Raw genomic sequence first — 15432 nt, forward strand, 5'->3', positions numbered from 1 at the left:
GACTACAGGCATGAGCCACCATGCCCAGCTGATGTTAGGTAATTTCTGAAATGTTTCCTAAAGTGCGAACAGACCTGGTCTAGTTTTGTGCCCCTACTTCTTTTATGGTCAACAATCTACTCTTGAGACTTTCATTGGCTTTGAAACTCTGAGACTGTGAAACTTGTCTGCTGAACATGGCTATGATGGGCTATAGGGTATTGGACAGATTTAAAGATTAGACTCTGTTCTTACAAATGTAGCTTTGAACATGGCTGAAATACCACTGGGCTAAGTGAACTCATCAAGGTACAGCTACTACCTGGGGAGTCGTATTGAATTCCAGCCTGAAGGAGTATACTTCTACTTAAAACCAGGGCCCAAGGCCTCTGAAAAAACACTGACAAAAATTTGTGGCTAAGGTTCATTTGTCCTGCAATATCTCCGGGAGTTCTGTGGTACTATTTGTAATAAGAAGTATGATGAGTACAATTCTGCTGTGGCTAACATCCCTTGAATGTGGTAAACATTCAAGACTAGAATTCACTTCGATTCATCCTTCATTTTCTGGACTTAGCTGGGAAGATCTGGGGTATAAATAAGCCCAGACCCTAGTCCCCTGCTGTGAGTTGGAGTAGGGTGGATACAATTCCATGTCTATCCAGATATCTACAGAGAGATGGATGAGAGACTGTCTTCAGATGATATCCAGACTATCTTGAAATCTGACTCAGGCTGTTTGGTTTGTAGAAATTCCAGTTTTCATGTTTTAACACCTAATAAATGGCAGTTCGTACTCTGTTTCCTACGTGGGCTCCTACATCAAGAGCAGCTCTTTAAGTGTCTATGGTTTATAATCACGTCTGACCAGAGGCTTCTTTTTCTCAGACTACACAAGCCTTTCCTTCAACTCTTCTTTATATGAAAAATTCCAAGGGGACATAATAATTTCCACCTCACTAGCCATGAATATCCCAATAGAAAAAATGGGTAAAGAATAAAACAATCACACACACAAAAAGTAAAAGTGTTTGGTAAGCATGTACGAAAGGTTTTAACTCATTGGTAAACAACTCACAATCCATGAGTCCTCTATGAGAACCATGGTGCATGTATGGCCCCCTTGAGTTTTTTGTTAGTTTGTTGTCTCCCTCAGATCAGGATCTTGGTACCTCGTATATGCTTCCCGGTAATGTCAAGTCTTCTATTGCATCAATTCAGAGATTAATTTGTGATGCATGATTACTAATGATTAATTTAGGAGGTGATTTTAAGATAGATGTGGATTTACACAAGTTTTTTGTGAGAAGAGTTTAAGAGGAACGTTGATTGTACATTTGAGTCTGTACAAGGGAAGGAAGAACTTGGGGTTTGGATCGGAGGCCTTGGATGTGACTCCACCTGCGCCATTCCCTAGCTGTGAGTCCCTGGGGAGGTTACTGAAACCCTTTTGAAATTTGTATATAAATGGTCATGAATGTGTACTTTACAAAATTGTAAAGATAATGTGTGAAAAAAGCCAGCAAAGTGCTAAGCCGAATTTTACATATTTATTTATCCTCATTTGCTTGTTTACATCTCATTAAAAAAAGAGATTGGAGAAGGCCATACATCACATGTTTGTTGTTGTGGTCAACATGATTTCTACTATTATGCCAACTCTGGGGGAAGGTCGGTTGTCATGGTGGACTGCAGAAAGAAGGCATAAGTATTTACATATAACCTGTTTCAGAGAATTGGGGCAAGGAAGACCCTCCTTGAGGAGGAAAGTTAAGTTTCTGCCAGCCTCCCAAGATGAAGAGTGAGGCTGTCAGTTATGATGGTGCAGGACAATCATCTGGATCAGGCTTATGGTTCACTAAAGCCAAACACTTCTTAGTCTGGGGTAAAATGTGTCTTTTAGTGAAGTGAGTCTCTGGGGGATACATGAAGCAGGTTGACCCACCATTAGCCTCTAGCCTTCTCAAAGTCAGGGATTTTGTCTTTCCTGTGTGTGCCGGACCACCAGTGCCTGGCCCCAGTCAATAAATACTGGTTGTATGAGTAACTCCATACATACTTCAACTAACCACTTGCGCTATGATGGCTGAAGCTGCTGTGTGTGTTGGGCTGAGCAATTATGGGACATTTCAATCCAGTGTTTAATTTCCTTCAGTTCTAGAAAATTCCCCTGCTTTATTTCCTCGATAATGTCCTCTTTTCTGTTTTCCCTGTTCTTTCATTTTGGAATTCCTATTATTAACTAAATGTTAGATCTTCTATACTGATGCTCTCACTTTTTCTTTTCATTCTATTTTCTGAATGACTTTCTCAACTTTATATTCTAGGTTTTATATTTGCTTTTTCTATTGTCATATTTTTAAATACTAATGTTTTTCATATTCTCTGAATATCTGAATATCACTTCCCCCCATAGCATCCTACTAATTGTTTAATTAATCTAATAGGTTTAACAACTTTTCTCAGAAAATATTAGTTACAGCTTTTTTGCAATGGGAAGATGTTTTAAAATTCCTTATATTGTTTCTAGTTATTTGGGCTGCTGCTTCTTTTTTTCATGTTTATATAGGTCTCTATTAAAAAAATTGGAGGTTTTGCTGAAATGCCTGGTGATCCCTGGCTATCTGATCATATTTAAAAATGAGGCACTAAAGAAGCTAATTGAAAGCTATGTATTTACAGGCAGGGCTTGACAACTGGTAGGGTAAACTTCACTGTCCACCCCAGAAAGAGCTCAGCTTTTTAGCTGGGGATTTGTAAATGCCAGTATCTTTTTGTAAAGCCTATTTTCCTAGGGTGGAATCCTTTAATCTCTTGCCCTGGTTAGGGGGATGGCAAGGGGTTGGTGCAGGTAGTAGATTTAAGTCTGCCTCTCAGAATTTTGAAAGCTGATTTGAAGAAAGGGGGTTGGAGGTTTCCCATTGTTTAGAATGCTAACTTTGATTTAATAAGATACTTCATCTTTACTCTCAGGAATCAGGATTTCTAGATGACCTCAAAATTAATATAAGCCAACAATGGGATGCAGCAAATAAAATAAAATGGGATCATATCCGTGCATGCACATTTAAACTAAAAGTAAATTGATGTAAATACTCTTCTTACTTTAAAAGATAACCATCATGAGCTATAGCAATTGGCTTATAGTATCCTACTCATGGTATTTATAACACTATTATACTTTATACTGGTCCTGCTATCTTTAGGGCAGACCCTAAAGGTGTTTATCTTTCCACTTTAGAAAGTCATTGTCAAACTGAACTAGGGTGGTGGAGACAGTGAAGCATCTAAAGCAGAGGTTGGCACACTGTGGCCTGTGGGTCAAATGCAAGCAGTTGCCTGTTTTGATAAATAAAGTTTTATTAGAACACAGCCACAGCCATCATTTACATATTCTCTACAGCTGCTTTCATGCTAGAAATGCAGGATTGAGTAGTTGTGGCAGAAACCATATGGCTTGCAAAAGCTAAAGTATTTACCGTCTGGCCCTGTAAAGAAAAAGTTTGCCAACCCCTGATCTAGAGGCCACATTCTATGTTGCATGCTTAAGCAAAGTGGAGATTTAGTTTGGGCATGAAAAGATGAAATAGCTGTATAATAGTTAATAAGAATAATGTCTAGTATTTATTGAGTATTTACATGTGCCTGGCAATTATATGCATGTATTATCATATTTAATAGCAATTAAGGATCATCTTCCTGACTAGTTTATGTGTTCTGCAATGTCAGGTTTATAGTTCCAAAATACAGAATGCAACCTAGCAAATACAGGCTTTGCGTGAATATTTGTTGAATTAAATGAGCAGTGCTATCATGTGGAAGAGAAGAAGGTGCCTTCTTGGAGGTCAAAATAAAAATTTCAGGGAAGCAGATTTCAGGTCATCAAGAAAAGCTGCTGCCGAGTCATATCAACTCCCTCTGAGGCAGTGAGAGGTCCATCCCTGAGAGGGGTTTACAAGAGCCTAGTTGCCCACACAGTTGCTCATTGCTACTATCATTTTGTGGATTCTTGCTTTGGGTAGCAGATGGAACAAAATGAAGTCCTGGCTTCTAGGATTCTATCACTCAAACTAGGACGAAGAAGACTAGAACTCAAAAACTGGAGTTGAAATAGTTCTGTTTTGGCTGTGTCATGCTGCCTCCCTTAGAATTTCCATAAAAGGAGCAAGAAGAACATCATAATGAGCATCAGGAGATTTTGAGTTATAATTCCACTTCTGCAACTAATTAACCATGTGAGCCCAGCAAGTCTTTTAATCTCTCAGGGCCCAAGTGTCCTTAAGCAAGGGGGCTAGACTAGATAATCTCTAAATTCTCTTTTAGTTCTAAAATAATTTTATCCAAGGATTAGCTGGGCCCCTCCTATTGAAAGGGCAGGGCTGACTAGTTCAGACAAGATGCTTCCCTGTTATGTGCTGCCAGAGTACTGAGGTTTTGCTATTAAAAACATTTTGCCCACCTCTTGATCCTATCCCAGTCTTAGTCCCTCAGTTCCCATCCCCTTTTAGTATCCCTATCCTGCTTTATGATACATCTTACTTGGGAAAATAGGTTAAATCAGGCTGTAGTTTTAGCCATGTTGAAGGCAAGCTCTTTCTTGTTAAGTTTTTCCTCATTTGGCTGGAGGAGAACTTGGAGTTGTTAAACTCTCTTGGAAGGCTGAGGATATTAACATTGACCTCAGAAAGGGGATTGGACCTCCTTTATTTAGGGCTCTAAACATGGAGAGCTCATATTTCTCATGGGGGAACATTTTATTCTTGGTAGAAGCAGTTTCAGCTTCCAGAATGAGCTATCTACCCATTTCTGTACGTTCTCGAACTAAAGAACTTAGACCTACATCCTTTTCAAAAATAACGGCCAAATTCAACCTTAAATGGACCCTCCTCTAGCAGTAGTTTTCCTGTTCTCCATCCAAATAGACATCAACTGTGATCTCCAGTTACCTCTAGGCTTTTATTTGAACTATTCCAAAATTTGAAGATTTCATTTGACTTAAGTGCTTAGTATTCAACGATTTTATAGTTGTCCATATTCCACACTATATTTGACCATGTCTCTCATATTAATTCTGAGTAGCCCTAAAAACTGCAGTGTCATGTTAAGAACTTCTTTTAGTCCAAGGCATGTCAATATGTGTTGCCAACTTCCAACTGATTCTCATCCAGAAGATTAGCAAGGCCGCCACATGGTGTTCTTTTTTACAAAACGTTATTGCCTGCATTATAGCTAGGACTCGATCTGGTGACATTAATCCCAAATCTGCAGAATGGTACTCTTAATTCTGCTTGGGTGGAGAGCAACTTGAGCTGTCTGCATAAGCCTTTTATTTTAGGAATACCATCCTTTGTCATCATTTCTATTAGGGATCTTAGTCAGTTGTTAGGCATTTTATTTCTCTCTTAAAAAATATTTTCTATCTTTTCACAGTTAGGTGGCCAGATTATACTTCTTTAGCAAATAATCTCTAGCATTGATTTAGTTGTTGAATATCCTCCCCAGGCATGTTTTAATTATTCATTAAGAAGCTATAGGAGTTCCAGCTAAAAATGGAGCCTGGCTAGCAGCCCCTGGTGTAGTGTTTCTCAGTTTTCTTAATAAAATGCCTATGAAGGTAAAGAAAAAAGATAGTAATTGAAATACAATAATAAAAGCAATGGCCAGCATAATTTCAACACTGGGGAAGAATCTATACTAATTATAAAAGGAAAAATTGAGACAAAACTACCCAGGTCTCTTTCTATGGCATAACAGACAACTTTACATGACATAGAAACCCTTTTAAATGAGGAGGGAGGGTATGTGGAGTCCTCTCTGTTATCTATCCATTATCAGACTCAGAGACTCAGGATTGGCTCCAATAAAAAATTGGGCAGGTGGGCTTTTACCCATGTGGATTGATTTGTTAATCTGAGAATGTTGTGATATCATTCTACATCCAGAGAAATTAAAATGCCTAGGAAACAACTTGGGTGCTAGGTCAGTTTTGGCCACCAGTGGGAAGGCTGGTGGAGGCATATTGCATTTCAGAGGAAAATTTCTTGTAGGTAAAGCTCTTATAGTTTGGGTTGACAACCAAAACACTACTACTACTACACCACTACCACCACTACCACCACCACAACAAAACAATAAACCCTGGTAACAGCATGCTTGGAATTGTAGATTCTTATGTACACTGCAAATCAGACTGTTTGTGGAGCCTGATGGAACCTCAGTGGTAGAGAGGTGCATTAGATGAAGTCATGTAGACCGGGGTCCTCAACCCCTGGGCCATGGACCGGTATCCATCTGTGACCTGTTATGAATTGGGCCACACAGCAGGAGGTGAACAGCTGGCAAGTGAGCATTACCACCTGAGCTCTGCCTCCTGCCAGATAAGTGGTAGCATTAGATTCTTTTAGGAGCACAAACCCTATTGTGAACTGCGCATGCAAGGGATCTAGGTTGCATGCTTCTTATGAGAATCTAATGCCTGATGATCTGAGGTGGAACAGTTTCATCCTGAAACCATCCTCCACCCCACCCCGCCCCATCCATGGAAAAACTGTCTTCCATAAAACTGGTCCCTGGTGCCAAAAAGTTTGGGGACCACTGATGCAGACTGCTGGGGCTTGGACCAGATGCTGTGCACATCAGATAAATAAAGTAGAGCAAAACGTACTTCAACTCTCCTGCCCTGATAAACACCGAATCAGAATAAATTTCACATTGTTCAAGTTAAATAAGAAGGGGGGAAAACCACATGAAGTCTTTGAAAAATACTTTACTACAGGGGAACAGAGTATTTAGAAGACACAGAGGGAGAGCACTTTTTCGCCGAAAGGATTTAGTGGAGGATCCATAAACTGGAGGACTTTAGGGAACCATCTGGCTTTCTCCATAGAATACAAAAAATATGAATATCAAAGAGCCAAGAGTAAATATGTGGATAATTGGCATTCCCGAAAAAATACTTAAATGGAATAAAAGCAATAATTAGATATAACAGGAAAAAATTCATGAGCAGAAGTAAGATCCAGATTGAAAAAAATCATTGTGTTCCAGACAAATCAATGAACAAAGCCACATACAATGATGTATCCTGGCAACAATTTTAATTCATAATGATAAGAAAAACTTTCATAAGCATCTAAGCAGAAGAAACAGACTACCTAAAAATATAACAGAAGTCTGACTATTCTCTGGCTTTTACTGTGAAAGCTTAAATTTAGAAGAAAATGGAGTATTGTATAGAGTTTTGAGAACCAAAGTTATAACTTACTGCTTTTATACCCAGCCTAGTCATCTATAACTTGTGAAATAACAAAAAAAAATTTAAATACACAAGGACTCAAGAGATGTATGCCCTCCTTGAAAACAATTGCTTGAAGAAATGGAGAACTTATGCTAGAAAAGGATTGGCCTTAGTCTGAAACCAATTAAAATAGGGGTAGGTCCAAATATGTGTTAGTCAAGTGTTTTTCAGTCACAAAATCCTTTATCTAGAGAAAATATTCTTTGAAAATAAAAATATAAATAGCTACAATTAAAAAAAGAACTAGTCCATCTAAAAACAAGCTACAAAACAAAGGGAACCCTAAGAAAGTTTGAAAACAGAAAACAGGAAAGAATAAAGATCTGCTATGCCAGTCTTAGCTGTCAATAATTGAGATAAATTACATATTTAAAGATCTGAATTCTCAGATTATTTTTTTAAACCCTGTGAAATTCAACTAAGTTCTATTTGTGGGAAATATACTCAAAGCAATGTGATACAAGGAAATTAAAAATAATTATTTTATTTTAATAAGGGTACAGTTCCAAATGAAAATATATTTAAGCAGAAAAATAATATTCCTTTGAGGTATGTAGTAGATAATTTATTTGAAATATAAAGAAAAATTAATCATTGACAGATTATATTAAAAATATAAAAACCAATATTTTCTAATTTCATTTCTACTCTTTTATATCTTTCCATTTTTTATATCTATTATCTCTGTTTGGATATTTTAGGCTTCCTTATTTTAAACTGTGATAATTGGATCTTTATGGAAATTTATTAGCTTTGGAAGAAAAATATTTACAGAGATCAACAGCAGAAATTATACAAATTACATTCTTGACCACTATCCACTAAAACTAGAAATTAATAATTACATGTAAACAAGATACTCTCCTAAATAATTCCTGTGGCAAACAAGAAATTATAAACATAACTTTAGACAGAAGACTGGTTAGAATAATTTTTCCAAAATTTCTAAACTCAGGCCTTTTCAGTTATAAAGATTTAGCTAAGTATTACTTGAAAAAATTTTTATATTGAGGTAGGCTATACATGCAATACAATATTCAGATATTAAGTATAATTTGATAAACTTTGGTATACACTTTGACAGGTATATACTTTGACAATGTATATGCCTGTGGTATATATTTAACTTTATAAAGAATGGATGGAGTCTTCAAAAGTTGTTGTTAAATTGCACCCTGAGTGAATGAGAATTTTAACTGCACCACATCTTTGCAAACATTTGCTATTTACTTAAAAAAAATTTAATCCTAGTAAATGTGATATGGTATCCCATCATGGTTATAACTTACAATTTTCTTGATGACTAATGATGTTGAACACCCTTCCATGTGCTTATTGGCTATTCATATGCTTTTAAATTCCAATTTTTATTTACAGGCATAAGCCAGAGACATTGTGGGTTTGGTTCTAGATCCTACAATAAAGTGAGATGCATGCATTTTTTTGGTTTTCCAATGCATATAAAAGTTGCATTTATGCTATACTGGGGTCTATTAAATGTGAAAAAGCATTATATATAAAAATGTACATACCTTAATTAAAAATACTTTATTGTTAAAAATGCTAACAATCATCTGAGCCTTCACTGAGTCATAATCTTTTTATTGATGGAGGTTCTTGCCTTGATGTTAATCGTTGCTGACTGATCAGGGTGGTGGCTGCCGAAGCCTGGGTGGCTGTGGCAATTTCTTAAAATAAGACAATGAAGTTGGCTGCATTGATTGACTCTTCCTTTTACAAGATTTCTATGTAGGATGTGGTGCTATTTGATAGTATTTTACCCACAGTAAAACTTCTTTCAAAACTGAAGTTAATCCTCTCAAAATCTGCTGCTGCTTTATCAACTAAGTTTATGTAACATTCTAAATCGTTTGTTGTCATTTCAACAGTGTTCACAGTATCTTTATTAGGAGTAGATTTAATCTCAAGAAATCACTTTGTATGTTCATCCATAAGAAGCAACTCCTTATTCATTAGTTTTATAATAAGATTGCTGCAATTCAGTCACATCTTTGGACCCACTTCTAATTCTAATTGTCTTGCTATTTCCACCACATCTGCAGTGACTTCCTCCACTGAAGTCTTGAAGCCCTCCAGGTCATCCATAAAGGTTGGAACCAACTTCTTCCACACTCTTATGCATGTTTGACCTTCTCTCATGAATGACAAATATTCTTAATGACACCTAAATTGGTGATCCTTTCCAGAAAGTTTTCAATTTATGTTGCCCTGCTTCACTAGAGGAATAACTATCTATGGCCACTATAGCCTTATGGAATGTATTTCTTAATTAATAAGACTTATAAGTCAAAATTACTGCTCGATCTATGGGCTGCAGAATGGATGTTGTGTTAGAAGGCATGAACAAAACGTTAATCATCAGAGCTCTTAAGTGACCAGGTGCACTGCCAATGAGCAGTAATATTTTGAAAGAATAATTTTTTTTTCCTAAGCAGTAGGTCTCAACAGTGGGCTTGAAATATTCAGTAAATCATGCTGTAAACATATGTATTGTCATCCAGGCTCTGTTGTTCCATTTATAGAGCACAGGCAAAGCAGATTTAGTACAATTCTTAAGGGACCTAGGACTTTCAGAATGGTAAATGAGCACTGACTACAGCTTAAAGTCAGCAGTTGCATTGGCCCCTAACAATAGAGTCAGCCTGTCCTTTGAGGCTTTGGAGCCAGGCATTGACTTCTCTTCTCTAGCTATGAAAGTCCTAGATGTCATCTGCTTCCAATAGAAGGATGTTTTGTCTACATTGAAAATCTGTTGTTTAGTGTAGCCACTTTCATCAATTAACTTGACTGAGTCTTCCAGATAACTTGCTGCAGCTTCAATATCAGCACTTGCTGCTTCACCTTGCACTTCTACATTATAGAGATGGCTTCTTTCCTTAAACCTCATGAACAAACCTCTGATAGCTTCAAACTTTCCTTCTGCCACTTCTTTCCCTTTCTCAACCTTCATAGAATTGAAGAGAGTTAGGGCCTTGCCCTGGATTAGGCTTTGGCTTACTGTTGTGGCTGGTTTAATCTTCTATCCAGACCACTAATGCTTTCTCTGTATTGGCAATAAGACTGTTTTGCTTTTCTATCATTTGAGTGTTCACTGGAATAGCACTTTTAATATACTTCAAGAACTTTTCCTTTGCTTTCACAACTTGACTAACTGTTTAGATCAAGAAGCCTACCTTTTGGCCTGTCTTGACTTTTGGCATGCTTTACTCACTAAGCTTAATGATTTATAGCTTTTTATTTAAAGTGAGAGATCTGTGACTCTTCCTTTTACTTGAACACTTAGAGACCAGTGTAGGGTTTTTATTTGGCCTAATTTATTTATTTTTTTTTATTTTTTAATTTTATTATTATTATACTTTAAGTTTTAGGGTACATGTGCACAACGTGCAGATTTGTTACATATGTATACATGTGCCATGTTGGTGTGCTGCACCCATTAACTCGTCATTTAGCATTAGATATATCTCCTAATGCTATCCCTTCCCCCGCCCCCCACCCCACAACAGTCCCCAGTGTGTGATGTTCCCCTTCCTGTGCCCATGTGTTCTCATTGTTCAATTCCCACCTATGAGTGAGAACATGCAGTGTTTGGTTTTTTGTCCTTGTGATAGTTTGCTGAGAATGATGGTTTCCAGTTTCATCCATGTCCCTACAAAGGACATGAACTTATCATTTCTTATGGCTGCATAGTATTCCATGGTGTATATGTGCCACATTTTCTTAATCCAGTCTATCATTGTTGGACATTTAGGTTGGTTCCAAGTCTTTGCTATTGTGAATAGTGCCGCTATAAACATACGTGTGCATGTGTCTTTATAGCAGCATGATTTATAATCCTTTGGGTATATACCCAGTAATGGATGGCTGGGTCAAATGCTATTTCTAGTTCTAGATCCCTGAGGAATCGCCACACTGACTTCCACAATGGTTGAACTAGTTTACAGTCCCACCAGCAGTGTAAAAGTGTTCCTATTTCTCCACATCCTCTCCAGCACCTGTTGTTTCCTGACTTTTTAATGATTGCCATTCTAACTGGTGTGAGATGGTATCTCATTGTGGTTTTGATTTGCATTTCTCTGATGGCCAGTGATGATGAACATTTTTTCATGTGTTTTTTGGCTGCATAAATGTCTTCTTTTGAGAAGTGTCTGTTCATGTCATTTGCCCACTTTTTGATGGGGTTGTTTGTTTTTTTCTTGTAAATTTGTTGGAGTTCATTGTAGATTCTGGATATTAGCCCTTTGTCAGATGAGGAGGTTGCAAAAATTTTCTCCCATTCTGTAGGTTGCCTATTCACTCTGATGATAGCTTCTTTTGCTGTGCAGAAGCTCTTTAGTTTAATTAGATCCCATTTGTCAATTTTGGCTTTTGTTGCCATTGCTTTTGGTGTTTTAGACATGAAGTCCTTGCCCATGCCTGTGTCCTGAATGGTATTGCCTAGGTTTTCTTCTAGGGTTTTTATGGTTTTAAGTCTAACATTTAAGTCCTTAATCCATCTTGAGTTAATTTTTGTATAAGGTGTAAGGAAATGATCCAGTTTCAGCTTTCTACATATGGCTAGCCAGTTTTCCCAGCACCATTTATTAAATAGGGAATCCTTTCCCCATTGCTTGTTTTTGTCAGGTTTGTCATATTTGGCCTAATTTCAATACTGCTGTTTTGGGGAACAAGAAGGGAACAAGTTGGGGAATGACTGGTTGGTGGAGCAGTGAAAGCACACACAACCTTTACTGATTAAGTTCACCGTCTTATATGGATGTGGTTCATAGTGCTCTAAAACAATTACGGTAGTAAAACCAAAAATGAATGGTCACATATCATCATAATAAATATAATAAGAATGAAAAAATTTGAAATATTGTGAGAATTCTCAAAATGTGACACAGAGACGAGCACATACTGTTGGAAAAATGGTGCCGATAGACGTGCTCCTCGTGGGGTTGCCACAAACCTTCAATTTGTAAAAAATGCAATATCTCGCAAAACATAGTAAAACAAAGTGCAATACAATAAGGTATGCCTGTATTTATTTTATTACTGATTTATAAATGTTCTTTACACATTCTGTCTGTATCTACAATACTACAATATATATGAAACATAATACATTTTGGATATATCCATACTATTACAATACATATGAAATAGAATACATTCTGAACATGTCTATAATATTATAACACATGAACAATATTTACAACACACACATATATAAATATACATAAAATATATAATATATAAAAATATATGTGTTGTAATATATAATATATAAATATTTATAAAATATAACATATTTATAATATATGTTTATAAAATATATATTTATATATGTGTGTGTTGTAAATATTTACAAGACACAATATTTGTAACACACACATATATAAATATATATATTCATATATATATGTGTGTGTGCTGTAAATATTTTCTCCCAGTCTACGGCTTACATTTTTATTTAATAGTGTCTTCTGATAAGCAGAAATTTTTGTTTTGATAAAGTTCAATTGAGTAATATTATATGGTTAGTGCTTTTTGTGTACTTTATATTTGCCTATGCCAAAGTTGCAAACATATTGTGTATTTCATCCTAGAAGATTTATTTTGCTTTTCACTTCTAGATGTATTATCTATTTCATATTAATTTTTATATTTGATGTGAGGTAGGGGTTGAAGTTCAATTTGTTTGTTGCAGTCATCTAGTTATTTTATTTTTTTTAACCACTTGTTGGAAAGGTTTTCTTTCACCCAGTTATTTACCTTGGCACCTTTGTTTAAAATCAACTGACCACACATATATACATCTATTTATGAATTATCTTTCCTGTTTAATTGATCTTTTTTCCTATTCTTATACCAACACCACAAACAGTGTTGATTACTGTAGCTTTATAGTGAGTCTTGATATTGGTTATTATAATTTTTCTGTCTTGGTTCTACCTTTTCAAGATTTTTTTTGGCTGTTCTAGGTGTATTGTAATTCCATATAAATTTTAGAATCACCTTGTTAATTTCCTGGTGAAAAAAGCCTATGGGGTTTTGATTGGAAGTGCATTAAACCTATGTATCAATTTGGAGACAACTGATATCTTAATATTGAGTCTTCTAATGCATGATCATGATTTACTTTTTCATACATTTAACAATTTCAAATTTTTTCTTAGATATATTTTTCAATATACTGTGTAGCGAGAAGTTTTACACGTATTTTGTTAACATTATATGTTTTTGATCCTATACATTTAGTGTTTTATTTTTCCCAATTGCTAGTATGTAAAAATATAATTGATTTTGCATGTTTACTATGTGTCTTGTTTTTATAAAATACAATTTCCCAATCGTGAATGTATGGAAATGCAATCAATCTCTAGTCGGGTTTTTTTTGGTAAATTCCTTAGAACTTTCTACATATACCACCATGTCATCTGCAAATAAATATACTGTGTTATATATTTATCAATGCAATTACATACTACTTTCTTTCTCCTTTTTGAATATTGCAATCAAATTTTTAGTTTCTGTCTCTTCACATTCAAAGTCTGAAACCTTTCTGCATGTCTTTTTGGAATCATCAGTTTTGTGTTACATCATCGTGACACAGTGTTTTTCATTCCTGTTCTTCTGGCCATAACTACTATTAATCTTTAGAATTGACAGTTTAATTTGAAAGTACATTTAAAGAAGTTTACTTGCTTTTTCTGCTGGGTTGAACTAATAATTTTTTTCCTTAACTGAAGTACATATAGCTGGATCACAATTAGCATCTCTAGAAAGTCAGCCAAATTGGTCACACCCCCATTCCTAGCTTTGGAAGCTCTATTATCTATGTGAGAAATCTGTCAACTTTGACCATCTTTAATTGTATTGCCTTGTACGAAATGGAAAATCATCTGCATAAACAAAAAATTTCATTTCAATGCAGCCACATGGTATGATATTTTAGGTCATTTTAAAAAATGAAATTGAAGAAATTATTTTAAAGCTAAAATTTAACCCCATGTTGGGCTATCAATGCAAATAAATCATCTGAATTGGCAACTGAATGAACACGTCTTCCATGCATAGCTACCATCACATGTATGTGGCAACTACAACTATGACTCAGCTTATATCTTTACGTGTCCACTGCCAGATTTCTCCACTGCCAAATTTCTTCGGCATTTATTGAAAGATACATTCAAATTTCAGAACAATTAAGATTTGACAATAGCACTAATAAGTTATAAACTTATAACTATAAGTTGTAGAATTGCTTAATAAATTACAGAGCTATCTTTTTAGAAACAATAAAGGCATGAACTTTTGGCAAGCATATTCAAGGAAAAGAAAAAATTAGATATACAGATTATTAAAATAATTATTGAATAATATTATGTCAAGGTTTTAAAAAATCTGCATAAAATGAATGATTCTTAAGGAAAAACTCTATTACCAAAATTACCTAAAATGAGAAAATTTAAAATATCCAGTAATCAGTAAAAAAAATTTTAAAAATTGCCAGATAACTAGCTGCCAGAAATGCCCTTGGCTAGATGGATTTATAGGCAATATTTTAACAACTTTTAATGAATGGTTAATTCCTGTGTGTTAACTATTCTATAATAAATGGTAGTTAACTTTCCAACTAATTTGACAAAGCTAATAGAGCAATTATACCAAAATCTTAGAAATACTATAACGGATACAAAGTAATTTTATATTAAAAATTAAAGAAAATTAAAGCTGCTGGAGGCAGGCAGCTATTTGTTTGTTTGTTTCTCTTAACAGAATAAGAATCATATTCCTTACAAGGTAGAATAAAGCGGAACAGAAAATGGATTGGTAGTAGAATCAGACTTAGAACTTGTAACTTTCAAAAAATATACATTTTTTCCATATTGAATGTATATGTCAAGATCATGTGTAACTAGATCTCTACTATGTATGTATGTATGCATGTATGTGTGTATGTATGTATTTATCTTAATGGTTAAGAACTACTGTATTTAAAAATATGAGTAAAAAATCCTTGAGACTTGTTCCTTTTAAAAGGGGTGAAACTTTAAAAAGCTGGAGCCATTGTGTTGAGAGCGAGCTTACAGGCCATTGACTTCATTCTGTTGCGGATTAGACTCATTCCCTTCTGTTTTTTGTTTGTT

Source organism: Pan troglodytes, chromosome 11 (genome assembly GCF_028858775.2).
Source record: "Pan troglodytes isolate AG18354 chromosome 11, NHGRI_mPanTro3-v2.0_pri, whole genome shotgun sequence".
NCBI classification, from domain to species: domain Eukaryota; kingdom Metazoa; phylum Chordata; class Mammalia; order Primates; family Hominidae; genus Pan; species Pan troglodytes.